Source organism: Capsicum annuum, unplaced genomic scaffold, assembly GCF_002878395.1.
Source record: "Capsicum annuum cultivar UCD-10X-F1 unplaced genomic scaffold, UCD10Xv1.1 ctg82527, whole genome shotgun sequence".
Taxonomy (NCBI): Eukaryota; Viridiplantae; Streptophyta; class Magnoliopsida; order Solanales; family Solanaceae; genus Capsicum; species Capsicum annuum.
Window position 1 is genome coordinate 1 of NW_025893329.1, and position 9,537 is coordinate 9,537.

Sequence of the window (9,537 nt, forward strand, 5' to 3'; positions counted from 1 at the left end):
AAAAATGGATGCATGAGAAAGTAAGAGTAAGAACACAGTAAGTAATTTGCTACTATTACCTTCTGTTTTGAAATGAATTGGAAAGTGTGCTGTTATGAAATTGCCTTCACCAATAAACCTACTGATTTTCTAGTGGTACGAGCATAACACATAATGTTGTGTGTGTTAGGATCACGCCTTGCTGAGACAAAAGATTTTTATTTAAGTAGAGAAAGAGTATAGAGGTAAACCCATTATTCACTGGATTTTGAATTGGGTGTTATTAGTCTGGGGATTTCTTAATTACAAAATAAATAGATGTACTGGTTTTTGCTTATAAGAGGGTGATATTATCAATTGCTTGACTTCTCAGGATACACATTTTCACGTGACATGTTAATTATTGGGTACAAACTTTCTAGATTTTTTTTAATTCTTATTTTTGGGATTTGTCTACAGTTGTGTAAGTTGGGATTTTTTATTCTTGTTACTTGTGCAGTGTGTGCAATGTTTTGGGGCTTGTGACACGCCTTCTTTGTTTCACTTGATTTCCTTTAAGGATGAATTGAGATGGCATGGTTTGGCTTTTGATGCTGCATTGGTGTGTGGAGTGATAAGAATTTCACTTCTAAAAGGATACTGGAGCATCTGAATGTGACAAAAGACTAGTCTGATTATCTGTGGTATCTGACCAGGTATTTCAAACTTATAACTGAGGTTAGGATCAGACTAAACAGTGATTACTACCTTAATTTGTATCCACTTGATAATGGAATTTGTCCAATTCCTTATAAAGCTTTAAAACCTCACTGTTTATACCACATTCTCATATGACATGTGTATTGGAAGTGAAAGCGACTTCAAACATGAGAAGATATACCCTCAGAAGCCAAAATCTTGTAAACAATGATTGTTAGCAGTGTTAAGTCTTTTGACATAAGATGGACAGCGGGTCATGTTCTTCATAAACTAATGAGTCTGATGTTTATATACTAGAGTATTGTATGCTACAACATTTATGATGAAAATGGATGCACTTTAAATGGTCAGTCTATCCGTTCTTTGAATTTATGCAGTTTACTATTTCTTTACCATCATATAAACTACAGTTCAGTATTTCATTTTTTCTCTCTCTCTCTCTTTATAACGGAAACTCAGAAAGTTACAAGTGTCTTCCATCTATCTACTAGTGATGTGTAAACTTGTAGAGAGAATAATTGTTTTGGAAGAAAACTTTAACTTTTTCAAGGTTTCCTTGAGAATAGTTAATTCAGTGTTTATATCAACTTGCAAATATCATTTTTAGCAGCAATGACGATATGAAAGAAAGTGCAAAATTGATCTGGTATACCCCTATTGACATTGGACTTAATGATGTCCATGTGTTACTGTGCAGGAAAAAAGTGGCTGAAGGTATAGACTTTGATAGACACTATGGTAGGCTTGTTATCATGTTTGGCGTTCCATTCCAATGCACGTAAAGCAGTTTAGTATCAGTATGTCTTATGCTTCACTTTCCCCTTTTTTTGTGTGATAACCGTGGTATCCGAGTCAGCTTTGCGCGCACCTCGACTAATTCCACGGGATACCTACCACCTCCCGAGAAACAGATACTAGGTAGGTAACTCTGTTCACTAAGGTTTCACTTTCTTTATGATCTGATGAAAAAAATCTCTCTTTTTAATTAGAGGAATCGAAATGATGTTCTCTTTTTAATCAGATAAGCTTTTAGGCTAAAAATTACACCTTGACTTGTATTAAAATTGTAGAATATTTCTTGCTCGATAGGAGTATCTGAGGGGGGCTTTCTAGATTAAAGAGTGAAATTTTCTGATGTTTGATGCTTTGGTACTTCCAGACTCAGTTATTGTCCTTACAATACGTATTTGTGATATTTTTATGGTATAATTATTTACCATATATTTTTAGAGGCAAGCTACTCAATGTGTGGGTCGGGTTATTCGTTCAAAGGTAGATTATGGCATGATGATTTTTGCTGATAAAAGGTTTGCTTCTTTGTCTGAGTCAATTATGTAATAATAATAGAAAAACAACTCAAAAGTGAATAGTGGCTTTTATAGTACTGATGAATATTCTCTAAGTGATATATCTGTGCAGTTAAGTACTCGAGAAGCTAACATTAATTAGATGTGTTGTTTAGAGGACAAGTTAGATATTGTCATTTGCAAACTGACGATACGCCAAGAAAAGTATTGTCTTGAGTATGTTCTAGCCTCTCAATACATACACCAAAAGTAGTACTGGAACAAGATTCTTATGATGCCTTGCCACTTGTATCTTGTGATCAGATGTAGCCGTCATGATAAGCGCTCTAAGTTGCCTGGATGGATACTTTCACATTTGCGGGATGCTCACCTGAACTTAAGTACAGACATGGCCGTGTATATAGCAAAAGAGGTAAGTGGTATCGATTCATGTTTTGTCGTTATCTTGTTTCCTGCAGGGTGCTAATAGTCAGACACATCGGAAAATTCAAAGAAAGTCTAACACAGAAAACATTTCTATATCTACTATACTTCTTTTGATATGGTTAATAGATGAAATTTGGTATTAGATGAATGGAACCAATTGGTAGGATTCCTGACATGTCATAGGTGCTAATGACTTGAACACCACATACCTAAGAAAAAGATAGTAGAGACAAAAGTTGGCATTACTATTGAGTTTCAAGATTTCGTAACCTACTTCAATTGCTTATTCTAATAGTTGTAGATGCAAAGGATTTCCATGTGAATAACAGATCTCCTGCATCAGAATTCCTTTCACCTTTTAGTTGTTGAGCTATTTATAATATTCTAGTTGTTAATTTTTTTTTCTCTTCATGGTTTCTCAATTTCACTTGGTAAAAGCTTCAGCCTTTATTAAGTACTAGAACTTGAGGTGTTCACGTTGTTATATTGTACATGACAGTGGTGATGCATATGGATGTATTTGTTTGACTGATCTGTATGTAGTTCAATAAATATGCTTTTCATAAGCAAGTTGGAGGGAAGCTGACCTAATCGCCATTAGCCAGATCATCATGACTAAATGATAGAGTGACTAAAGCGGAACCAAAATGTGGGACTAATGGATTTATAATGAATGATGTCGTTAGTTTTTTCTTTCTGGTATATGTACAATTAGTTTGAAGCGAAAGTAATGAATTCAATTGAGCTTATACTTCTTGAACCCGCCTCTTCTGAATTCAATTGGATGAAAGAGACGTGACATCTAAGCTTCATAAATGTGCACATTCTGTTTCTTTTCTTCCTTTACACTTTGTTTTTTGTCTGCACAAAGTATTAGGCTCATGCTATCCATCATGTTTATCCCAATTCCTAACCGATCTGTTATGTATTTGTGCACTTATTCTGCTTTTCTCCATGTTGATCAAAGTGCAAGGCAGATTGTGAAAAGCCACATCTATTATGCCTGTTAGTTAAGATAATAGAATATAGTTATTCTGATTGCAGTGAATTAAGCTACATCTAGTTTTGGTGTTTTCTCCGTATGGTTAATAGCTCACAACATATTTTCTTAGGGACTATTTGGTGTTCTCTTGTTGCTGATATATACTCTTGCTAATATATACTCCCTCTATCTGAGCTTACGTAACACATTTTTCTTTTCATTTTTCTTTTTATCTCATAGCAAAATATTTTCTTATTTTGAAACTGGCAATAGAAGGAAACAAATGAATCATATCGATGATGTTTTTCGTTGTACGCAAGATAATAGTTTTATAATAAGGACTTAAAGTTTATCTGATTGATTTTTATACTTTGTATTTTTATGTATCCAAGTGATGCAGCTAGTGGACCATTTAGCCCATGGATGCAAGGAGATCACGTGATGATAGTGATCTTAATGATAGTCGTTGATTTTATTGCAAATTATCTTGGATATTCAATTATGATGATGTAATTATGTGGTTGGAGTGAATCTTAGAATATCGAAGGTTTTGTATTTAAATTTGATTTTGAGGTTTGAAGATACTAGTTAATGTTGAAAATTTGGAGCTTGAAGATGCTAATGTTGAAAATTTAATTTTGAAGTTTAATATTTAATATATTTTTGATATGTTTGTCAATTACAATATTTGATTAGTCATGTTGTGTTAATAATATATGAATTGAACAAATATTGGACTGTAGGTTATGTCTAAAGGAATAATTAAATTTGAGCTAAAATTAGAATTTATAATTAGTTAAGTTATTGAAAATTGATGGGCTTCACTAAATTAAAAAAAAAAAAAAATACATACGGAGGTTTTAAATGAACGCAATTTTTAAATAAAAATTTATTATAAGAAGAATTAAATTTAGAGTAACGGGGTCATTACCGCATATTAATTCCCGTAAATTAATTATGGTGGTTAGAAAAAAATTGTTGCAAATTGATTGTGACGACTCGTATTTTGGGGGGATTTAGCAACCCTCGGAATAAAAATTTGTGGAATTTTAAAACCCCCAAATCATAAAATCAACCCCCACAATTTGATCCATTTTTGTAGTATGTGATCAATCAACAACAATCAAATATGATTGTCCATAACAGCCATCCTGCTACCTTCAGGGCATATTTGATAGCACATACATGTTCTATATAAATCATATACATATACATATGCTATACAATAATGCCACAATTTTTATAGACAACATATACATACATACATATATATATATATATACACACACAATGATTATACCATTTCTATACACTTTTTATACAACCTTTAGCTGCTATTACTATTCAAATACGTATTTTATATAACAACTATACAGTTTATATACGCATCTTATATAATATATATATATATATATATGCGCGTGTTTGTATCTTATACATATACATATTTTATTCAACAATGATACAATTTCTATTCACATCTTACATGTATACGTAATTTATACAACACATCGATACACTTTCTATACATCTCATAGAAATTTCTATACACATTCTATATGGTTTCTATATATAACAGATAAATATTTTATGCAATAATTATATAGTTTCTATATAATGGTATTTAATTTTTTTTTCTAAAAAAAGCAAAGATTTTTTCGCCAAAAATTATAGCGCAAAAAAAAACATCAAAGGTCCGAATTCCCCAAAAAGGTCGAGTGTCCCTGGCTGGAATTACTTGTGAGTTACTGGCTATATAATGTCCAAACTTTGAAATTACCACATTTGGTGGAAATATTTTTCAAAGTACTCAAGTAGTGTACTTTTCCTTGAATATAATTAATCTAGTGGTACACCTTACAACATTTTTTTAAATAAGTTTAATTAAAAGATATAAACCATACATATTCTAAAAACATCACAAGTTATCCCTATTAAGTCTATCCTTCGAGAAGAGTAGGATTAGAGGTAAGATTCTAAAGTTTGCCAAAAATGACAATTGAGTGTCCACCGAAGTCATGTCCTAAAATAATTTGAACGCCATTGCTACCTACTAAATTAGAAGTTTTCTTTGTGAAATCTGAATTTAACTAACGATCAATCATTACTAGAAATAGAGGTGCTTTTCTCTGTACATCTATGAAAAATTTGTATGTTAAAACATAATTTTTTTACCTGTTTCCCACTGAAGGAACACAGATTCTCATTGAAACACCATGAAATTTTCTAATTTTCCCTATGAAAAAACTACACTATTTTTGTTTTTCACGTTGATTCAACTGAAATAACAGTAGGAACAAATCTATCACAATGGCTCAGTTGGTTTGTGTCATGATTCAAAAACAGTCATGATGACATTTATCAAGGTTCGACCTTAATACGTAAGTCGATCACCTAAACTGAAAAAGAAAAAGAGAAATATACAATAAATACACACGAAGTCAAGACATCAAAAATGAAGTTAGGCTTTAAACGTAAGTAAAAGCGAAAACCCTAAGGAAATCTTATAAATCCCAAAAATCTAGTGCCATAGTATAAGAAAATCTAATACAATATTTGAAAATTGTAAATATATGTCTCTGTGTATTCAAATTAAATACAAATAAGGAACACTGCAGTGGATCAGTACCTCAAACTCTGAAAGTCTCCACATGAAATCAACTTCCATGGAATGTGCTCATACAAGGATCTTCACTAACAGAGCACAATAGGGGCGAGTAAGATCCACTTGTACTCAGTAGGTATCATAGGCCGACTGAGCAAGCAGAAAATAAGATAAGTAAAATATACAATGAGGATGTCATCTGCAAGTAGAAAAGTTTAAATGGTAGCTCACTAGTCTCCACTAATTGTTCTAATATAAATAAGTACACATAAATAAAAAGAACAAAGATATAAATAAAGACTACACTGAAACTAAGCACAAGTCGAAGAAACTAAGAAAAACAAGAAAGATGCGTGTGCAAATGCAATGCAATGCAATGTGGATGGAATGACTGATGAAAGCCATTGCACGACCTTCTGTATACACCCACCTAGCTTGCAGCTACCAGGTAGGACCCATGGGGGGTTGATAACCTATATACCACAACACATTCTATAATTAATCTTGTTAGCAAATAACCTCGTCCAAGGATTTTTCAAGTGAGAGTCATTTTCTTTCAAGATGACGTTTCTCAATGGTACCAATATCTCATTAATATATATGTAGTAAATGAAGATGTAATACTCACAGTCAACTCAAAATGATGGTATTCAATCCATCAACACGTACATATATAAGTCAACCCAGAAATTAACTCAATATGTCCACAATTCATGATTATCAACTCCAACTAGGCACCATTAGAATACATATGCATGCAGGGTATCATTAATATTACATCATCTCTAAACTCGATAATTTTATCACGATAAAAGCGATTAACACTCAAATAAGGCCTATATTAGCAAAATAAGCCCCAACATTAGCATCATATCTAGAATAAAGACATTACAATGCACAGATAAGGCCAATAATGTCAAATAAAGCCCCCACATGGGTAACACATAATGTCAAATATCATAAACCAACGACAATAAAATCTAAGCCCTAAATAGGCACATAACAGTAAAAAAATATCAAAAACAACCCCATACCTATTTTTCCTAACCCATTGCATGCTTTATTTATTTATTTATTTATTTATTTATTTATTTATTTATTTATTAACTACTTAACTGGATTTGAAAGAAGTTAAGCCATAACCTATCTCAAAACAATGAAATTCCAATCAAAAGTGCTTCAACGTGGAGCCATTCCCTCACGAACAACCTCAGAATCAACAATAATATTTAAATATAGTAACTACACGTTAAAAAAAGTTAGCGATACCCATATCGTCCACATTCGAGTAGGATCAAAAACGGATTGAAAAATGAGTTATAAAATGAAAGAGGTAAAACTAAACTTTTGTTTTGAAAACACATTCCTTGTGCTTATGGAAATCTACAGGATAAAACCCATGCAAAACAGATTCAAAACGACGTCCAAATTATAGAAAATATTTTTTAAACTTTATAGATAAGAACACCAATTTTTTATTTTAAAATCATGATTTAAAAGAGTTTTTGTTGACATAATCATTGAAAAATAATAGGAATAAGATTTTGGAGTATATCCAAGCTCAAATGGCGAAAGAAAACCTAGAAAATCATCCAAACCTGAAGCTCAAAAATCGAAAAATAGAGGAAAAATGAGAAAAAGAGACTTAGATATTGAACCAACGTCTACCGCTTAAGCAGCCAAATGGTCTCTTAAGGGACCACTGTGGTTGGGACATTGCTTTAGCGACCTAGCTACAATGGTTGTTCTTTTCTTAAGCGGTCTCTTTATCGCTAAGGCACCCTCCGATAAGGCAACCCTTTTGTCACTTAAGCGACTACACTGACTGATGCTATATCTGCTGCTTGATAAAAATGTTAAGCTCCTATTCGCACTCTAGAGATTCATTCAAAACCCCATGAATGCAAATGAACTAGGCTACTAGGCTAATTTCGACGTTTCAAAAATAAATAGCGACTTCAGAGTTTCAAAAACCTCTCGTTTTTACAAAAGTAACCCTTGAAACCATTTTTTAGAATTTTCCTAACAAATGATAAAAATGAGATAAAAAACTTCGTATTCTAGACAATCCTACTACTAATCCAAATTCAACATTATGAATTTGCTAGGGTAGTCCATTTTCTCATCCAACACTTAGAACAACATATATTGACCAAAGTCAACTATATGACTTCTCAAGCATCTAAAAACCACAAACTCACACAAAATCATTCTCTATCAAATCGAGAACTGTGTCAACTATCCCTGAACCTCACTACGAGGAAGGGGAAAATAATCAAAATACATAGAAATGGAAAATTTAAAAATTTAGGTCATTAAAACATCCACCACTAAAACACTAGTTCTTTCTCAAACTAAAAGTCGAGAAATACCTAAATCGGTTGAAAGCTTAGGGTAATTACTACGCATGTCAGACCCGACCTCCCAAGTATCCTCCTAAATAGGATGGTGTCTCCATTGAACCTTTACTATGAGAATATCTCATGAATTCAACCTTGTAACATCTATGGTTAATATGGAGACTGGCTCATTAATGAGGGTCAACTTCTCAAAAAACTGAACTGAATCCCAGCGAAACACTTGAGACTCATATGAAATATAACATCGAATCATAGATACATGAAAAATTGGATGAATGGCTGGAAAATCTGGAGCTAAGGCCAACTCATAAGCAACCTCCCTAACTTCCCAAATAATCTCAAAAGGTCTACTATACTTGGAGATAAGGTTGGCTTTCTTCCCAAACTTCATCGTGCACTTCATGAGCTATATATGAAGAAAGACTCGATCACTAATGATAAACTTTAAGGCACGAAGCCTACAATATGCATAAACTTTTTTGCCTACTCTGGACTACCCAACTAATAAGAGATCGACAACGCCTTTAAATGGGTTGTCTTAAAACTCAAGTACTAGATGTTATTATAAGAAAACTCTGCCAAATCCAACTATTGCCCCACTAACCTCCAAAGTCCATCACACATGCATGGAACATATCCTCTAAAACCTGAATAGTCCGCTTCGACCAACCATCCGTATGGGGGTGAAAAGTTATGCTAAGGTCAACCTGAGTACTCAACTCCTTCTAAAAAGTCTTTCATAAGGTAGACGTTAACACTGAGACTCTGTTTGAAATAACAGACATATGCACTCCATGAAGATGAAATCTCTCACAAACATTGATACGAGCCATCCTCTCAGAACAAAAGAAAATATAAATAAGGATGAAATGGAATGATTTGGTCAACTGATCCACAATGACCCAAATATAGTCAGAATCACAAGAAGTATGAGGCAACTTAGTCATAAAGTCCTGAATGATTTGCACCCACTTCTACTCAGGAATGGATAACCTTTGAAGTAAACCTCTCAATCTCTGATGCTCTGCCTTCACCTACTGACAATACAAGTAATGAGCTACAAAATTTGCCATATCCTTCTTTATAATACCCCACTAGTAAAGCTTCTTCAAATTACTATTCATTCTTGTCACACCTGGATGGATGGAATATCTAGAATAAAGTGCCTCATATAAAATC

The 9,537-nt window shown here is 33.0% G+C and overlaps 1 non-coding gene across 3 annotated transcripts; it reads left to right on the top strand.

Moving 5' to 3' along the window:
- Positions 1 to 49: 49 nt before the first annotated feature.
- On the top strand, positions 50 to 4,075 carry LOC107878385. 3 transcript variants are annotated; one of them, XR_007051738.1, is made up of 5 exons: positions 59 to 674; positions 1,376 to 1,596; positions 2,141 to 2,201; positions 2,289 to 2,397; positions 3,786 to 4,069. It is a non-coding gene; the product is annotated as an uncharacterized LOC107878385 (transcript). The 3 variants fall into 3 exon arrangements; XR_007051739.1 differs by having other exon boundaries at positions 50 to 674; positions 1,376 to 2,201; positions 3,786 to 4,073; XR_007051740.1 differs by lacking the exon at positions 2,141 to 2,201 and having other exon boundaries at positions 63 to 674; positions 3,786 to 4,075.
- The last annotated feature ends 5,462 nt before the right edge of the window (positions 4,076 to 9,537 follow it).